The following is a 21,199-nucleotide window of genomic DNA, read 5'->3' as shown; positions in this document are numbered from 1 at the left end:
TCGGACTGCATTTTGCCATCAGGAACTATACAATTTCTGAATCAGTTTAAAAACACCGTATTCACCATTAGTCTTCCTATGCACATACATGTTTTTATACGCAAGAGCCAAAAATTGTGCTTCCAAATTGCAAAATGTATTCCATTTGAAGGAGGCCGTATTCGAGAAATTTACAGAAATTTTCCGAAATTCAGATTTCAATGTAACACATTTTCTTCCATATTTTGTACTTCTAGCAATTGTGAATCATTATTGTAATCCTGCGTAAGGATCAATATATTTTCTCTTTGAGATAAAAGCTGTTTAAAGAACGATTAAGAATACGACACTCAAACCTCATACCGTTCGCTTATTCAGCACTTTCATTATTTGTTAAAAAAGCTCAACTTACGAATCTTCTACCAGAGCTTTATCATCACGCATCATTAATCTATCAATTAATCTTTCAAATCTTATTTTCCTCAATTTTTCTATTCGTTCATTTGCAAAATGAACTGAGAGCAAAAGCGAAAGTGAAGATCGGCGAGTTAAAGCCGTGCGTGGAGTATGAGGCGCGCGGCAAAGCGTGCGACACGCAAGCCACTCCTTCAACCAATAGCGAGGCAACCTCCGCCATAGCGCTAATTAACCTCTGGTCAACCAACTCTCTTGTTTCAACGCTCGCCTCCCTCTCCTCGCCCCCCTCACCGTCGTCGACGAAAAAACCCGCCTCTTCTCTTCCTTCTCTCGAGAGACGACTACAAATTCTCTCCAACTATTCCGCTCGCAGCTACATACACTCTGCTCCCCGCTTCGGGTCCAAAGCTCCAACGCGCGTTACGCTTTCATGGATGTTTTTTGCAGGTGCTTTTTGAACTAAGGAAGAGTAGCTATGTGCAAAACACCAACACAGTGTACGGGCATGTTGGTAATTTGGGGGTTGGGTCATGGAGCTTTTAGGGACCAAAAGGGGCAGCCGATGTGAGAAAAATCAAGTACGAACTTTCGATTCGTGTAGCTGAACGTTCGGTTCGTATAACCGAACTTATGAGGTTAAGAGAACAGATGAAATAAGTTCGGTTGCAAAATCGGTTTTACTCTAAAGGAGGAGCGCTTAAAGTACTGATTTTTACGGAAACTTATGAGAAAGATGTAGATATTTCTTAAAATTATCGCAAACGCAAATATTTTTACCAAAACAGCTCAGAAGCGTTGAATATTTGAAAAAAAAATTATTGCATTGGCGTTAAATGTTTGAGACATTAATGCGACCGCGTTTCAAACTTAGAAAATTACTGCGCACGCGCTATTTTTTGATAATAATTTCTGCGTCACAAAATTTCATAGTGACTAGGCTGAAGGCTGAACCCCTGGTTGCTCGAGATTGCGTAGGCCGAAAAACATCCTGCATCCCTGACTGCGACAATGGCGATTCTCGTAAATTGTCTACACTGTTTCCCCTTCGTTTAGATGTATAAGAAACAATGGTGAGGCAGCTTTCCTCACCTAAATCGATACTTTTAAAGTATTTAAATGGAGAAAAATGCGACTCGTTCAATCGCGGTTTTGATACAACGACGCGGCGGTAAACATAGGTAAACGTGCGGACGACGTACACACAAAATACTCGACGGACGAGTCAATGAAGTTGTGAATGAAACGAGCGTGGGCGAGGCGGTGGGATGCCGCGGGAGGGGAAGGGGGAAGGGGGTCACAACAGGAGGATGCAATTGAATTGTGATTTATTTGAATAAGGTGAAATTAATAAATCCGCTCCTGTCGGCGAGTCCATGCGGAGCGTTTGAGTTCTGAAAACTCAAAACAGCGGCCCCAAGTGCAAAGGTGCCAAGTCGTTCAAGATTTTCCCCCCAACGTCTAAATCACACACAAAAAAATGGTTGGTGCTGATAATAGAACCCTCTATCCACAAGGCTCCAGCACCTCCTTTATCACACTTACAGAACTTTTCTGTTATGAGAACAGAACTTTGGTCGTGCTCGTGAGCACAGAGTACTCTGTCTTCATAACAGAACCTCAGTTGATGTAAGAAAGAAAGTGTAACTGTAACAAAAGACCTCTATGAACAGAACTACTTTTTTCAGTGCAGAGACAATACATTTTAGAGACCCCACACTGCCATAGGTATCGTTCCCACAGTGTAAAAGTTATTCTCGGCAGTCGACGCTTACAACTGGATTCGCCTAAGCGAAAAGTCGTCTCATGGGATTTGTACCGAGTTCGAATCGCATCAGGAATGAAACTTCTGGGCTTTTTCCCCGTTAATCAATACAACTAAATTTCTTCTTCTCCTCTCAGAGTCACTGTTAGGACGCCACTTGGCAGTGTGATTAGTAGTGGCTAACTGCTTTGGACAGCGATTTTGACCCACATGTATCCATCGATATCAATTTTGTTGGACGTTTTATGAGCTTTAATTTTGTTAATAACTAATTTTTCGCTAAATCCCAGTCCTTACGAAAAATCGAGAGAAGGTCAATTTTTGGGGGTGGGGGATTTGATCGCGCAGGGGATTCGTGGGGACTTTTTGCTGGGATCTCAGACACCTCAATGACCAACTTGACATAAAACTTTACACGTGCATTTTCCCCCTATTTTTTCTATAATGCTTCGGCTAATAAGATATGGCCCTCTGTCGTCTGGCAGGTTAAACTCATTACTTGATAGAGCAAAATGGCCTATTAAATAATTTACATTAAAGACAAGTTCGGCAACGGGGCAATGGAGGAGCGGGTGCCCTTAACTAGATACTCGTCCCTTTGTTGGCCAAACTTTATTTATGGCGCCGCGAAGCGTCTACACATCCACAGAAATGCATACTAATGCGCCGCGCAGGGCCAATCATGCGGGAGATATTTGATTTATCACCCGCGCAACGACCGATCACACGTACTTGGCTCGCGGGCCGCCAACCGCCGAGCGCCGCTGCTTTTTTTGGCCCCGACACCGGCGGATTTTGGCCCCGATCCGCGGTAGGCCGGCCCGTTCTGTGTTCCGTGGCCTCATTATCCCGCGGATATGATAAACGATGGTATTTTTACTTCTGCTAGTCCTTGCGAGCTTACTGAGATTCGAAATCACACACTGAAAAAAAGTTACGGGCTATATAGGCATACCGGCCGCTCCGGGCTCAGAGGCCGAAAGTTACGGGTGCTGGAACCGTAACTTTGATTGCTCCAAGTGCTACGCCCGGAACTTCCGGCCTCTCAGCCCGGAACGCGGACGGTATGTCAGCTAGGTAGCCCGTAAGCACAGCTTTCTTGGGCGGAGTTTTTTTTTTCAGTGAAGTTTCAAATGCACACAGAGGTACTGCCAAAAGATGGTATTTCTGTGCGTCTTGAAGGGTCGCAAAAATAATCTTTAATATAGAAAATTAAAAAAAAAAATTAAAAAATGTTTTGGTCGGAACGAATTCAATAATGAAAGAAACACTGTTTTTTGCCTGAATCTACTAAGTTCAATCACTCGACTAAAGTATAGGCTGGTGAAATAGCACAAAATCACGATTAGCACATGAGAAAAATCTGCAATCCTTTTCATACCCATACGAAAATGTTCTAAATTTGTAGCACGCTTTCCGAAATTTCGAAAAGTGCGCCAATATGGACGTTCGTTCCTTTCTGCTAAATGCGGTCCAAATTGTAATGCATCAACACGTTTAACTCACACAGAATTGGATTGCATTTTGCAAAAAGGAACCACTAGCATTGCAATGTTGCTAAGATTGTGCAACTTCTTTTGTCTTTGAGGAAAAACCCGATTATCCCTTAATAGTTCCTATTTTACTCGCTAAAAACTGTACATTTAAGACAAAAATTACCATCTGAATTTCTTAGTTTTTCACAATTTCCGCAATTTTATTGCAAAGGATGAAGTTGCACAATCTTAGCATCATTGCAATGCTAGTGGTTCCTTTTTGCAAAATGCAATCCAATGACCATTAGACAAGGTACGAATTTAAGCGATCTGATACATGTTTCTTAACCAGAATTTAGCGTAGAAAACGATTCACACAACGAAAATTACGGAAACCAACTCCTAACGAAGATAATAACGTTTTTATTTCACATTGGTTACGAGGAATTTGAACTGCCCGCTCACAAGAAACTCAAAACTCTACGTGAGTCAAATCGCCCACTACAACGGTTTCAGCAAGCTTCTCAATCGAGCAATGTTCATTTCCCATCATGTGTTGTTCAAACTATTAGTAACTTGCTATAAACTGAGCCAAAGCGTCAAGATTGAGGTTGCCAGATTTTTATATCGCAGAGACTGTCATGATAACGTTTAGCGCGCGATGTGAATCACGTAGAGCATTGAGTTTTCATGAGCGGGTGGTTTGAATTCACGCATTAAGAATCATTAAATATCTTCGTAAGGAGTTAATTTCGGTAATTTTCGTTGTAAGCATCGTGTTTTACGTAAAATTTTGGTTAAGAAACATGTATCAGAATGCTGAAATTCGTACCTTATCTAGTGGTCAATTTGTATGAGGTTATGTTTGTTTCTTTCAGTTTGAACCGATGACCAGCAATGCCGTCTGCTAGATCAGCCGAGGGCGACTTCCATACTTTCTTCGAGAGTGATGGATTATTGCTGTGTTGGGCTGTAGGCTCTGCTCTCCCCATCCTCACACCGAATTCCGACTCCTAGACAGGAAGGATGAGACAGACACTCGTGTTCGGTGCGAGAGGTGTCAGCTTGGAGGTGTCTTCGTCAGCTGGTCTGTGGGACCGTGCCTCTGCCTCTCCGACCTTTCGTTCCTGACCTGGCCGCATGGGGTGGCGAAAGTGTTCCCCGACACCACTTTCTCTAGCATGACGTCGCCGCTGTGCCGCATATGTTGTTTTTCGTCTCCTCGACACTCCGTTAACGACGTGTCGAGACTTTGAAATGTTTAATATGCGTACAGGAAGCCTGTTGAAAACTTCTACTAGAGCAATAAGAAGAATTGCTTGGCTTAAAAATCACGATGACCGCATTGGGAAATTCTCACTGGAAGAAAAAACACATTGGATCTAGAGTCCAGACTCTTGAAAACATTGACAAGAAAAATGACTCTTGATTCAATCAGATTCAAGCTTAATTCAAAAGGAAATCTGCTTAAATTAAGAGGATTGGTTCTTGATTTAAGCTTAAATCTAATTGAATCAAGAGTATTTTTTCTTGTCGATGTTTTTAAGAGTCTAAGACTCTAGATCCAATGTGTTTTTTTTGCCAGTGCTGAAATAAACTCCTAACTTCACAATTTTAGTCAAAATGGAGTCAACCGGAAATCTCTTCAAAAGTGACGGGAAGTATCTTTGAGCTGATTAGAATACCGTCTGAAACGAGGGATTTCATGTTGTTTAAACGAGAAATTCCTGTTGCGGCATATTTAACAGGAATTTCTATTGATCAAGCGGGAAATTTTTTGTTCCGTGCGATGAGCGGATCGGAAAGTCTGTTACACTCCTAACTTCACAATCTCCGCGAGAAATATGCGTTTTTCAGTTCCCGCTTAAAAAACGATACTTCGGCATAGGTGAACATTTCGCTAGATAAGCCGTTCACAACCAACCCTTGCGCACGAAGATGCTACGCAATATTCAACATGGCTGACGCTTCCGCGCGCAAATCGTGAAGAGGCACCATGGACTGAATCAACGGAAGGGAAACGCACATACAAACACCCATCGGTTGGTAAAATCTCGTCTCGTTTTGTGTGTCTAACGGGTTGGCGTCGGCCACGTTGAATATTGCGCAGCATCCCAGTGCGCAAAGGTTGGACGAAACGACTCCAACGACACAAGGTCCTCCATTTGTAAGAAATAAACCAAAAAATTGAAACAACAAACATAAACGTGGTTTAATACTTATAACGTCCGTCGCTGCGCAGCGCCGGGCTGATCGCACTGTGTTTGGCGCAATGGGTGAAGTATTCATGCAGTCTCGTAGGCGCTAATATGTGTTACATGTTGACCGCCGCGCCGTGCCGAGGGCTTGTCCTTTTCATCTCATGGCCTCGTCATCATTCCCCTCTGCGCTGAGCTCCAGGCCAAATTGCGTGTTTAATTCCTCTCTTAACTCGAATAATTAAAGATGCTGTCTCTTTTATCACCGCAAAACGATAAAATTAGAAATTACTATACTCTCAGGAAAGAGAGATTCTGTCCCCTTTTCTCTTTGATAATTTTTTTTTCTGAATCCGATTTTTTTTATACCTACATTTAAAAAATTGCAAAATTTGCCGCCCCCTAAATTTGCCGCCATGGGCTGCGGCCCATGTGGCCACCCCCTTAGTCCGGCCCTGAGCCCCGGAACTTTTGATGGTCATGGAGTGGGAAAAATTGGAACAGAAAAGTTCCGGATCTCGGAACTTTTGACGAACATGGAATAGGAGCACTGCAAAAGGCCCACTCAATCGCCTGCGTAAAATTTGGCAATGCGGACCGGATCGGATGAGCAATGAAGACGAGCACTCTCAAAAGACGGCCGCGCCGACAAGGCTCGCCGAGGGCCACTTAGGAGTCTCTGACCGCGTCCGACCGCCAACGTCCGACGTCCGACGACGTCCTCATGACGTCCTGCGCGGCTCGGCGACTCCCCGAGTCCGTGTTTGCTCGCCCACCACCGGCTCGAATCCGGGCCTCCGAATTAGGAAGCGCAAACACCCGCCACCGCGTCACCGATCGAGCTGTCGCCTGTTTGCAGCGCGCAAACACCTCCGAAAAGCCGCTCAAAGCTCCGACGCCCCCCCCCCCCCCCCCGTCATACGATGAGTGGGGCGCCATGCAGAGCGGTGCCTTTCAAACAGCCTACACTGCGATTGTTGAACTTGATAGACAAGGCGATAGACAAAGAAGGCATAAAGAGTATGGAACGATCCTATTGGTTGAAATGGGTGGTTCTACACATTGGATCTAGAGCCCAGACTCTTGAAAACATTGACAAGAAAAAATACCCTTGATTCAATCGGATTTTTGCTTGAATCAAAACGAAATCCGCTTAAATTCAGAGGCTTGGTTCTTGATTTAAGGTAGATTCTGATTGAATCAAGAGTACTTTTTCTTGTCGATGTTTTTAAGAGTCAGGACTCTAGATCCATTGTGTTTCTTTTATTCCAGTGTAGACGATGGGGGAAAATTATGGACTAACTATGGGGATTCTCATGGGTTGCCGTTAGTAAGTCTATTACCTACCTCCTCTGTCCATTGCAACCACCCGCTTCCACCAATAGAATCTCTCCATATCCCTTTTGTCTCCTTCATCTACCTATAGCTTTGTCTACCAATTTCAACAATCAGCCCGCTGGTGGCTAGCAAGGAGAAGAAGCAGCTATAAAACGTAGGTATTGGAGAAGCGATCAGCAGTCAGCAGGCAGATCATTGAAATTGATAGACATGGTGAGTGGCAAAATTAAGTGATCCTACTGGTGATAGCGGGTGGTTGCAATTGACAAAGCTGGTTCGTAATAGATTAACTCATCACAACCCAAAAGAGACCCTACAGTTAGTTCATTATTTTCCCCCTTAGTCTACACTATAACAACCACCCGTTATAACACATAGAATCACTCCATTTTCCTTTTGTGTCTTTTGTCTATAGCTTTGCCTATGAATTTCGATAATCAGCCGGCTGAAGTATCATGAAAGTCGAAGGCAAAACAAAACTATTTGGCTCAAACTGCGACAAATCGAGCCTTTTTCGGTGGAAGGTAACCATACCACTATTCGAGCTTGGTAGCTGTGCTTGAAGTATCATAAAAATCGAAGGCGAAATGAAATATTCCGGCTCAGACTGGTGCAAAATGAGCAGCGCTCGGCGAAAGAAAACCAGGTGTCCCCAGTTGTACGGCCGATATGAAACACCGTGCTTCAGGCTCATACATGACAAAACTTTTTTTTCTCAGTGTACGGTAAGTTATAATAACATACTATTACATCATCTATAAATAACGAGTCAACCACCCTCAGGTTACAAAAAGCGATCCAGCGGCAGGGTAGGACACCCGCGGAAATTCTTCCACCGCGATTTACGGAGCGGTGGCGGTACCAACGGGCACGCTGCCATGTTAAGGAAGAACGCCGTGTGAACATTCAAGAGTTGCCAAATTTACCTGGATAAAACATGTATTTTTGACGCAATTTAAAAATATTTTCCCTTGAAATTTTTAGATATTTAAGATTAATGTGCGTACAAAATTGTCTGAAAATTTTGGGGAAAAATCTCTACAATTTTCCCAGTAAATTCGGTTTTTATCGAAGGAAATTCGGCAACGTCTGAAGGCTCATACGGCGTTTTTCCTAAGCACGTTTCCTGCTAAACGGACAAAACGTGAGAAAATCATACTGCCGTGCTAAGGAAGAACGCCGTATGAACATTCGAGAGTTGCCAAATTTCCCTCGATAAAACATGTATCTTTGACTACATTCATGTACATTTTTCTTTGAAATTTTCAGATATATTAGATTAAATTGCGTACAAAATTGTAAATTCGGTTTTTATCGAAGGAAATTTGGCAACGTCTGAAAGCTTATACGGCGTTTTTCCTTAGCACGGCAGCATAGCGCCGACCGCGACTTCAACGCCGAGGGACCATTGAATATTTATGACCGCGAGAGGAGCAATATGGCGACCCCACACGACTCCATCGGTTTGTGTAAACAAGACGACACAATTGTTATCGACGCGCTGCCTTCCTCCGGCCTGTTCCTGTCCCCCTAATTGTTCCTCCCTTCGTTCCCCCACCCTCGCAGGTTTCCACCCCCTGGTGCCCACCCCCGAGATAAGTATTTGCACTGCACGATCGGATCCGTATGAAACACGCTCAAGTGGAGTGGCTGGCAAAAACATCAGGGCTTGAGCACCATGAAGATTTGCGCTTGCCGGTGATAGGGTGCAAGCCACGAAACCGGCGCACTGATTAAGTAAAAAAAAATTACACGGGGTGGTATAAAGGTCCTGCACCATCCTTGGGATCCCTAGGATGTGTGCCTGTTTTTAGGGTGACCTCTTAAAAATTTTATAGGGTTCCCAAGAGTCGTTTATTTTGATCTACATTGGTAAAAAAAAGTTGCTTGGATTTAGAGTCCAGACTCTTAAAAACGTCGACAAGAAAAAATACTCTTGATTCAATCGGAGTCTTCCTGGGATCGAAGAGCCAGGTCTCTTGATTTAAGCGGATTTCCATTTGAATCAAGAGTATTTTTTCTTCTCAATGTTTTTAAGAGTCTGGACTCTGGATCCAAGCTACTTTTTTCACCAGTGTAGAAGCGCATACAAAATTTCAAGTCCCTACCTCAATTAGTTCAAAAACTGCAGGGCAATGCCTGGTCTTGGTGGTGGTGGTGGTAAGGGACTCTTGGATCACTCTGTATGCGTAAACCAAACAATGAGTATACTCTCTGAGAATTTTTTGGCGCAGGCCACAAAATTTTGAGTTTTCCCTCCAAACCTTAAAAAAACCGAAATTCTAACATTCATGACCGGTACCATCAGTACATAATTGTAACCATCAGTGCAACAATTTTTTTTCACTCAGATCTTTGGATTCCCCCCCCCCCAAACTTTAAAAATACACCGAAATTCTTACATTTACGATCATGTAAGTTGTAAGCAGCAGTAGAAACATATTTCTTTTACACAGACTTTTAGATTGTTCCCTCCAAACCTTAAAAAAAACCGGAATCCTAAAATTTTGGAGCATGCCACTGCCAGTTCAAAAAAATTTCTTCCCCTCAAACCTTTGGAACCCCCCCCCCCCCGGAAAATTTAAAAATATCCAGTGATTTTATATTTTCGACCATTCTTCGAACCTGTGAGCCTTCCCACAGATGTAAACGCAAAATTTCACCCCGAAGTACTCACCGGGCATGCAGAGGAAGAGAGAGAGAGAGAGAGATAGAGGGAGGGGGGTTGGACTTGGTACGTCACACACACTGGAACGAGTCACTGAGAGAGGCCAGACAAAAATCTGGTAACTTTAAAAGCTTATTTTTTTCGAAAATATGAATAAGACAATTTTAAGAGCGGTTTCATTGGTTCTCCCGTGAAATTTCATTTCAAAAACACCCCTTGAAGTATTTATGACGAAATGAACTTCGAAATTTGAAATTACAGCCAAAAATTTCATGACCGACCTCTTCTCTCAGTACGTCCCACTGTGCGTACCGGAAGCGGGGCGTGAGGGCGCATTCCGGGGGTTTGACTCCGTTGAAAAAGGTTATCGAGACAGAATTTGCACCTCCGAGGGGGCGGGGGAGGGGGTGGCGGTTGAGTGACGGTGATTTCGCGTCAGTGTGCAGACTCAATAAGCTGGCGTATTAATTAATAACCTGCCGTTCGCGACTTCCACCGCGCCGCGCGCGAAAGCAAAATGGCTACCGCCCCGGCGGTATCGCCCTCCCGACGAAAGGGCCTAACTACACTCCATGATGAGCCATGTTCTCCATGACATTCGAGGCTTTTCAGGGGCGAACTCGATGTGTACTTGATATCTTTTTTCAACTGGGCGACAAAAAGGCGCGTCGGGATATAGCTCGAGAGCTCGGCTGCCAACCCGGCTCGAGGCTCATTACTGGGACCGAATTTTGCGGGAGTTTCACGGGGAAAACGGAGTTTTTCGTTGTGAAAAAGGTTTGGAAAATTAGGGGCATTAAATGAAGAACTAAACCTGATATCCTGAAATCACCAGGTAAGTAGATTACTATACACGGAGAAAAAAACTTCGTGCGTGGGACCCGAAGTTTAGGTCATATGGATCTCTGAAGTTTTCGGATTGAGCATCTGAACACTTGAGGTCCAGCTGCTGAGGTTTGGATCACACATCTGAAACTTCAGTTCTTACATCTGAAGTACTCCGGTTTTCATATCCCAAAAACTTCGGTTCTCACATCTGAAGTACTTCAGATGTAAGGACTGAAGTTTCAGATGTGTGATCCGAACCTCGACAGCTGGACCTAAAGTGTTCCGAAAATTTCAGAGATCCATATGACCTAAACTTCGGGTCCCACGCACGAGGTTTTTTTCTCCGTGTAGGTGATTGCGATTTATTGTGTGATTCAGGAGCCAAAATCCCGGACAAGCTTGTATTTAAACAGTCGAAAGACTCGCAGGAATTCCAAACGCATCGGAATGGGACGAAAATGATGAAAATGATGTAGCACGGCAATCAAATTGCGATCTTCTCTCATTCGTCACTGACGAAGGGCCGGATTCACCTACCTGCCGTCCATGGGCCGCCTGTATTTTGCCGCCTCCTTCTCATTCGTTTTGAAACATTGATAAAAACCATCAAGTGAACGTGCCGGAGGGGGAGGGGTGCATAATACGCGTTTACCTACTCATGTTGGATACATTTTTTGCAAAAGCCCTGTCAACACTACTAGCAAAATTTCACGGAACGTTGCTTCTCCATTTATAAGAAATGAACCAAAAAATTATGAAAGAACAAACATAAATGTTGTATAATACTATTAACTTCCGCCGCTGCGCCGCGCTGATCGAACTGTGTTTGACGCAATGCGTGAAGTATTCCTGCAGTCTTGTAGGCGCTACGCGTTTCACGCCAACCGCTTCTGACCGCACTGTGTTTGATGCAATTGGTGAAGTATTCATGCAGTCTTGTAGGCGCTAATATGTGTTACATGCCGATCGCCGCGCCGAAGGCTTTTCCTTTTCATCTCAAGTCCTCGCCATCATTGCTCTCTGCGCCGCGCCGTTCCAGGCCAAATTGCGTGTTTAGTTCCTCATCCTCTCTTAACTCGACTAATTAAAGATGCTGCCTCTTGTAAAACCGAAAAACGACAAAATTAGAAATTACTATACTCTGAGGAAGGAGTTTTGTCCCCTTTTCTCATTGATAGTTTTTGTTTTCTGAATCCGACTTTTTTTTAAACCTACATTCAAGAAAGTTGCAAAATTTGCCGCCATGGGCCACGGCCCATGTGGCCACCCCCGTAATCCGGCCCTGCACTGATGTTTGTTAAAAGAAAACGTATTCCAATGTGGAATTGTCGCTTGGTGAGTAAAGATAACATGGATAGCATTCGATTTTTTTATTCTGAAGATAGTGTTTCGACTTTCGAATTGTTTTCATATACGAGGAGTAGAAAGGTTATTGACAGAAGTCGTGAAAAGCCGTGCTCGCTTCTGATTGGTGCCGGATGACATCATTCAGTTCGGCGCGAACCCGGGAGGTTTTAAATTAGCGAAAAAGTTGCGCCTGTTAAACTGAGTATATTTTTCGGTCCCTTAGTTATTTTTTCGCGTTTTTGATGTGCGCGTTGTGTTCTACGCGTCATTTACCTTTGATAAAGTGTATTCGCAAGTCAAAATTCGTTCATGGTTTAGTGACCCATTTCTCCCATGCCCTCTCCGCATGTTAACGAAGCGTTTTCAAGTCATACAGTTAAAAATTTCCGGGTTACTTCATGTACTTTAAGTTACTTATGTTATTTATGGTACGTGTGTTACGGTTACTTTATGTTACGTTTTACAAGCTTACCTTTGAAGCTTCCTTTCGTTTCAACGGTTCGTCAACACATGAACGCCTATATCAGCTGTTTCCGTTGCAAGATTAAGGATGCAACTATACATGCTTGATGAATGTCCGTTTGGTATTTAAACGACTGAAGGCGCACTGATCAAGGCATCCGGGACAGATGTTTAGATGGGTTGGAATTTGGAATGGATGAGGGTGAGAGAACATCACTATGGCAAAAAGTTACTTACGACTGGAAGTGGTGAGATTAGAGAGACTCTTACGCAATAAGCTTGCTCACCTGGAACAGAGAAAAAAGTATTAGGATTAGAAATCACGCAGTAGTAAGAATTATGAACGCTATTCAATACGCTTCTCTCTCGTCGCTAAGCACATCGAATTCAATAAATTTTGAATTTTTTGAGTGACATCTTGCATCGCACCATAAAACTTAGAATCTAACTAGCTATAGATACATTCTTGCTGCATTTTCCCAACCAATATGATTCAAGCATTAAAACATGATTCCATGACGAAGAAAATGCATTCATGGATCAAAATTCACCCTTCAGTGACTGGGTTTTTGAGGGTGCAAAAAAGTTTGTGAGTGTTGTTTATCAGAATTGAGCAACAATAGAACATTGTCGCACAAATACTGGTACATGGTAGATGATGCACGAAACAAAATTGGTCAAATGAACGGTGCTTGGTGGCTACAAGTATTCAGAAATCGTTGAATCAGACTTTGAATTTGTTAAACAGCACTTTCGAATTGGAGCGAACTGAAAAAGAGGCTTCCTATCTAGAGCCGTGAGTTCTTTCATGGGTCCGAAAAGTGCAAAAATGCAACTCAAAGTTCGATCACACTAACCGAGAATGGATATGTTGCATGTGCAAGGAATTTGCGATTTGACTATTGATTGATTCTTACGTAAAAGTTCGCGAGAAACACGATGGTGCCACTGGTTTTCTCGAAAATCATATCCCAAACTCAAAAAAAGCTCTCAAGTTGAGGCCAAAATGGAGAGGATATCCCATGTTATCCTGAGAGTCCACCTCTACATCAAGACGAACTGTCCATGCAAAGATAGGGAGCAATTACATTAGCAGGGATGCCGTGTTTTCAGTTTTAGAGTCCCCAAATAAAGTGGCAGCCCTGTCAATGTATTTGCTCCCTATCTTTGCATGGAGAGTTTGTCTTGATGTAGAGGTGGACTCTCAGGATAGCGTGGGATATCCCCTCAATTTTGGCCCCAACTTGAGAGCTTTTTTTGAGCTTAGGAGTTGATTTCAGAGAAAACCAGTGGCACCATCGTGTTTCTCACGAACTTTTACAAAAGAATCAATAGTCAAATTGCAAATTCCTCACACTTGCAATATCTCCATTCGATCGCGGGAACCGAGAGTTTGATTACGCGAATCGAGAGGTCGGCCGCTCTAACAAGAATCCGGTATGAGGAATTATATACCTCCAATGATATTGAGCATAAATACTTCTACGGTTCATGGGACCAAGTTTCTCTTCGAGGAAAATTTTGGGCGGGTTTTTATTTCATGGAACGGAGCCACAAACAATACCTGCACCAACCAATACTGCCGTGCTGAGGAAGAACGCCGTATGAACATTCAAGAGTTGCCAAATTTCCTTCAATTAAATGTTTATTTTTTAGGAGAGTTATGAATATATTTCCTTGAAATTTTCAGGAACTTTAGGTGAAATTGAAAACAAAATTATCCGGAACATTGGAAGGAAAATGTTCATAAGTTTACCAGGAAATTCGTGATTTATCAAAGGAAATTTGGCAACGCCTGAAGGTTCATACGGCGTTTTTCCTTAGCACGGCAGAATACGAATGACACAATCCGACAACCGATTGTGGGAGGGCGAGGGGAGGGTGCCAAAGCCGCGCGAAGCAACTGATACGCTACTCCGTGGAACCAGTCCAACTGGAAAATTCAACACCCCCAACCACCCCCTCCCCACCTTCCTCGTCCCATCACACACCCCCACGTTGATCTCGAGTGGAATTCCAAAGCTCCACTTCGCACTTTCTAATAAAGCACCTTGTTTCCTCCCACCCCTGCCATATTTCGTCTGGACTAGACTGAGATCCGCTGATCTGAAAACCTAATACGTCGATTTTGTGACAAATCTTAGGAGTCCGTCGGAATGCTCTCATTTCAGAGAATGTGATAAAAGGGATGTAGGCGAGTTTTTCTTAGGGTTTATGATATTTTTTTTGATGGTCGTTCATTTTTCCCCATCGTATCCGACTCTTCTTGGTGAGTCGTATATGTATCCGATAAACTCCCGGAGATGCGCAAGGGTAACGTGGGACCACACCATAGCGAGACTGCGTTCCATGATGCAAAACCACCAAAATGCGGTCCTAAGTTACCCTTTTGGATCTCCGTATGGTAACCAATCCGCAGGCGCAGAGGAACACAGGAGGTATAATGCGGTCCTGACTCAGGACTCCTGATGAAGAGCGCTCATTTATTCTGCCGTGCTAAGCAATAACACCGTAAATCCATCAAGATTTTCCCGCGTTTTTTGGAACTTAACACTTTATAACATAAAAACTGTTTTACCCATGTACCTTAAATTTTCAAGTTAAGTTCTTGATAGTATTTGCAAAAGAATTCTGTAAAAAAACTGTCCCAAGGTATACAAGTTTTTCCGCTATGATACGTTGTTTTCAAAAAATGTAAAATGGCGTTTACATTCGCAGTATTGACATTCTTGGTTATCCTGGTGGCTTTTTTTTTTTTTTTTTTTTTTTTTTTTTTTTTTTTTTTTTTTTTTCTTTTTTTTAACTTTTCTGCTGTAAAGCAGTCCTGCGGTTTTTTTGACGCAAAACTGCCGATATGCCATTCTGCGTTTTCTGGTACTTACACGCTAATTGAATGCTTATAAATACCGTTTCGCAATGAAAAGTAAAATTGTCAGGAATTTCCTCTTCTTCAGATTTTCCGACTTAAATCCTAAAATTTTGTTTGTGGTTATGTTCTATTGTTTTGATCCAAACGGTACACCGAACCCCTATCGAAGACGATCCATACAAGAGAAAAACTAGGAATTTCAACGCCATAGCTGTCACCCCCGCCACCAACACCGAGCCCCGTCGCAGACACACGCCCTCACACACGCAAGTAACTAGCATTTAATTAAGCACGAGAGCCCCCTTCCGGCAGTGCAGGGGAGGGGGGTGCCCCGGCTCTCGAAGGGTGGAGGAGATCGAGAGAAGGGGGGGGGGTCGGTTCCCGGGGAGTCGCGATTTCGCCACTCGTCGCGCGGGGGGTTGGCGTGTTTTTTCGCGGGCGCGCCTCTTAAATTGGACGCGTTTACGCTAAAAGGAAATATTTGCATAGGGCTGGCGTGGGACATAGTTCCTTTTGGCATAAACGCGTTCAATTGATGCTTAATTACGATGGTTTTCAAGGTTTGATTTAATTAGATCGCACGCCGTCGACCCGTCGTTGGTCTTTCGTGGATCGCGAGTTCCCCCGCTGGATGCCAGATCGAAATGGCACACAGTGGATCGAGTCTATAGGAGAGGTCGGACAAAATTTGGAAACTTTAAACGCTTATAACCTCGTTTATATAAAATTTTGCGGTTCTAAAAGTGGTTCCATTGGTTTTCTCGTGAAATTTTCTTCATGAACCACCCCTAAAGTTTAAAATGTGACGAAATAAACATGAAAATTTGCTGTTTGGGTAAAAAATTTCATGCCCGACTTCTCTAATTGACTCGATCTACTGTGCGTCGCTTTAGGACGGGCATCCAGCATCCAGCCGTGGGTAGATGGGACGAGTCGATGGGAGAGGTCGGAAAAAATTTGGAAACTTTACACGCTTACAACTCCGTTGATACGAAATTTTGAGGCTCTAAAAGTGGTTCCATTGGTTTTCTCGTGAAATTTTCTACCAATGACACCCCTTGAAATTTAAACTTTGATGAAATAAACAACAAAATTTGCAATTTTAGTTAAAAATTTCATGTCCGACCTCTCTAATTGACTCGATCCACTGTGCGCCTGCATATTCTCCACTTCAATACGGGAAAATTGTGTCTCAATTTTGCCACAAGCGTAATCACGCGTTCGTAAAATTTTCCACACATCCACGTTCACACGGTTTCATTGACCAGCTGCATTTACTCTGCAATAAAAGTGTACATGCAAGTCATGAATTTGTAATAGATGACTTCCTCGACGACTGTGAGTGTGACAGCATTTTTTCTCAATCTGTGATTTAACGGCATAAAACCCCGAGTTCAAAGTGCCGTGCTCGCACATGATTCTCTGCAGAAAAGCGAACCTCGTCGAATTGTGCAAGTTGGTTATAAGTGCTCCAGTGTCAGTTCGGTCAAAGTCCCGTTTGTTTCTGGAAAATGTCTGCCCTAGGATACAGTTTTTTTATATTTATTTTGTTTCTTACTCAGAGCCGCGCTTATTTTGAACTAAGGTTCTACTCTGACCCAGACTATAGAGGAGAAGAGCATAAGGCCGTTGTTGGTTATAGCGAATTTTGTACTTGGGTACCACCGAATATGACGTCTCTTAAGATGACCCCAGATGGTGGATGCGTTAAAACTCTCTTCGGTTTTTATCAGTGGTTACCGTGTGGTAAGAAGAATTTTTTGCTTGTCAACAGCTGTTCCACTCCAAAGTTTCCAAGACAGTGGGATAATATAATCGGGGGCGTGAGGGTGGAAACGTGACTTTAAAATGTATCCATTTTAATGGAAAAACACGAACACTTTCCTACGATCATTCCATTACCATTTTCCTATACCATTTCTTCTTACTCGTGTATAGTGTTTGGAATCTCTTTCTTTATTGTAACCGGATTTTTCGTGTCCAACCTCTCTGATTGACTCGATCAACTGTGCGGCATTCTGATTTCCGACGCATCTCGTTAAGCACTCGTAGATACAGCTTTAAAATGTTCGTGCGAATTCCCCATTGGAATACATTTTTCAAACAGGAACTACTATTTTTTTTTTATTATTATTATTTTTTTTTACTAAGCATTTATTGTGAACTTCTACAAATTAGAATTTTACACATTGTAACTAAATTTAAAAAATAAAGTGGACGTTGCAAACAACAGAGAAGTTTACATCACTTATAATATGTTGTTTTGTTTTATCTTATACCTATTGGTTCAGACCTGGGGGTTCGCCAGCTCCCAGAGCTTCACCTACTATTTCTGGCTCATCTACAAAAGCACCTATCTGCAAAGAAAAAATCAAAATGGGAGAGGCGGATCTAAAGAAGAAGCGGAAGAAGAGGAGAAGAAAGAAACAAGTGAGAAATGACGGAGAAAGAGAGAAGAATAGAGAGAAAAAAGAAGTTAGAGAGGAGGAAGAAGTGAAAGGACTTGAGGGGTAAAAGGAACTGATGTATGAATTCCAATTTGGCAAATCAAATAGTTGAATTGACGTGGTGCACCTAATAACGTTCAGCTCATACGACCGAATTTTTTCCTCCCTTCAGATTAATAATCGACTGACCAAAATTGACTCTATACAGATGACATTTCAAGCATTGGTGGGAGAGGGATTGGGGAAGGACTGAACTGCTCCAATCTGAACTGAAAAAAAAGTTCGGTCACACGAATCGAACGTTCAGTTTTTCATAAAACCCCGACTACACGGTCCGTCAAACAAACTTCGGTGGTAAAGTAAACCGACGAACGAAGCTCGCTCAAGTCGCTCATACAAACCGAACTTTCAGTCAAATGATCCGGAAATTCAATTCGACCAACCGAACTTTCGGTTCGTACGACCGAACTTTTCATCCAAAGTACTACCTCCAAAAAGCGCCTCTGATTCACCAGGGTGTCTACTAAAACATGCTGGCCAAAAATCAGTACTTTTACTGTGTTTTTTCGGTACATCCCCAGGAAATTCAGTACCTCCTCAACAGAAAAATTCAGTCCCTCCTCAACAGAAAAAATCAGTACCTCCTCAACAGAAAAATTCAGTACCTGTTCAACAGAAAGATTCAGTACCTGTTCAACAGTGAAATTCAGTACTTTTTCAGTGCCTCCATTTAACGAAATTCGAAAAATTTCAAAAATTAGAATTTGTCGCTTAAAATATGACAAAAATGAAAAAAAAAATGAGAAAAATCCCGGAGCTTGTGCGGAATTTCCGCACTTTTTCCGTACTTCCGGACCGCTCTTAAAAAATCAACACTATTTCCGAACTTTCCGGAAATTCCGGACTTGTAGACACCCTGTTCACGTTCAGGCTCCCCCGATTTCGAACCGAACATGACAACGTTCCAGCCTCTCGAACTATCCCTCCGAAGGGGGCGGGGAGCGAGGGGGGAGGGGGGGCGATTGGATGTGTTCGACGGCGGGGGCGGGGGCGGGGCCCGACGCGATCTCTAATTAAAAGTCGGGGGCAAAAATCGCGGGGAGCGAAAAGCGAGGCGCTTTGATAAGGCTGCGAAGTACGCTGCGGAGCGACGCGGGCGGGGGGGGGGGGGGGGTTGGGGGTTGGCATGATTATTTCACCTCGTTCGGGGATAATTGGTGGAAGGATTAATGAAGTGGAAGCGCACACATACGGGACGGGCAGGCAAATCGTCGCCCGACTGACAAAAGCGCATAAATGCACTTTGAGAGAGCCCGGAAAAGCGTTGTGTTATACGGGTGACAGGGTTCATAGCAGGTGTGGTTACGTTTCGTCAGGCGAGGTATGTCGCGTCGCCCGCCCATCCAATGGCGCCCCGCCAGACTGGAGTGCTCCATTCGATGAGATGAGCAGTCGTGGGTTTTATGACTCCATGAAAGAATATTGGAGGGGGCCAGACCGGGTCGCTGTGCGGCCCAGCCCCCTGAAAGGCGCTCGACGGCCACTTGGTGACGATAGCATGCATGGATTGAACGCGGAAAAATGGAGGCAGTTGGATCAGCTGAGGACTTTCACGGGTAGCTGTCTAGAGACACTTATTTTAGAGAACCCGTAGTAAGAATCCGTGCAAGGAAATGGACCACACTGGAAAAAAAAAACGCATTGGATCCGGAGTCCAGACTCTTGAAAACATTGACAAGAAAAAGGACTCTTGATTCAATCAGATTTTTGCTTAAATCAAAAGAAAATCCGCTCAAATTAAGAGGCTTGGTTCTTGATTTAAGTAAAAATCTGATTGAATCAAGAGTATTTCTTCTTGTCGATGTTTTTAAGAGTCTGGACTCTAGATCCAATGTGTTTTTTTTTTCCAGTGTATGAAAAAAAAGAAAATCCAAGAAAAACTCCACGATGAACAATGAACATCTCCAAATTGATGGAATGAACTCCTAATCACGATATTAAAGTTTTTCGATGCGCTAATTCAAACTTCCTGCACGTTAAATCACACTCAACTTGAGTTAAATTTTGGACTGAACATCGTGACGTCTAAATATCGTCTCTCACACCTATGATGATTTTTTAAAATTAGAGCTGTACGGTTAAATCTTCAAAGTTCACGAATTATGAGAGATGCTGATGAAGAGTGCTTTAAGAAGGTTGGACCCTGCCTATACCGAATTATCCCCTTCAAGTGTTGGGGAACGCCCCCGACAAACGAGGTGACGAAAGCAGTCAATTTCGGAGTCCGAAACGCTCATTTTAACTGTTTGGAAACAACTCGAGTCGGAAACTGCCTCCGCATCATATTAATTTTAAGTGCGACCGTGCTTGTTGTTTACTTATTTATTTACGTTTCGAGCCGTCATTACTCGATTTTCGGGGGACGGTTGATTGCAGCCTCGGAGAACGGGGTAATTGGGGACGGGGCTGCACTTAGAGAGGAGGGGGAATGGGGCTGCGGATGATCGTAATTATTATCAAGTGTTAGGGAAGGACGCGCCCGGTTAACAGAATTGAGCGCCACCTCTGGCCAGAATCCGCCCAAGTCCCTGATTACATGCTGGTTGCCAGATTGAGCCGCTTGTCGAACTAATCGGAGGGTATGGATTCGATCGATTGAAATAAAAACACTGGAAAAAGAACACATTGGATGTAGAGTCCAGACTCTTGAAAACATTGACAAGAAAAAGGACTCTTGATTTAATCAGATTTAAGCTTAAATCAAAAGGAAATCCGCTCCAATTAAAGAGTATTTTTTCTTGTCGATGTTTTTAAGAGTCTGGACTCAAGATCCAATGTGTTTTTTTCCCAGTAAACGTCAATCCATCGACACCGATTCCGCTGAAAATTCGCGTTTTTTTGTGGTTCTGCCTCAGATTTCGACATGGGCCCCGAAGTGACCACTCCAAGGTGGCAAAATTTCATGAAAATTAGAATATTGAAATTTCACGTGGAGCATTTCATGAAATTCTAGAAATTTATGAAATATATTGAAAAATACCGGTGTCTTTTCACGTTTCGCAAAATTAAAAAATTGTGACTTTCTTCTGTTTTTGTGTGCTTGAGTGCGGGTTGCATACTAGCCTAGCCCCTGAAAAATATGAAATATTTCACAGCCTTGTGAAATTTCATGAAATATTTCACAGCCTCGTGAAATTTCATGAAATATTTCACAGCCTCGTGAAATTTCATGAAATATTTCACTGAAATCCTGATATTCCAATCATTCATTTCTCTCTTAAGTTTCATGCCACCCTGAGGTCATCATGAGCTTTGAATATGACGTGAGGGACACTTAGACCTAGAGACGTAACATCCGAGAATACGATCAACCGTCGTCTTCGGGCCCAAGTTCAAAATCGAAATTTTC

The sequence above is a fragment of the Bemisia tabaci genome, chromosome 8 (assembly GCF_918797505.1).
Source record: "Bemisia tabaci chromosome 8, PGI_BMITA_v3".
Classification (NCBI taxonomy): domain Eukaryota; kingdom Metazoa; phylum Arthropoda; class Insecta; order Hemiptera; family Aleyrodidae; genus Bemisia; species Bemisia tabaci.
This window is presented reverse-complemented; position numbering follows the sequence as displayed.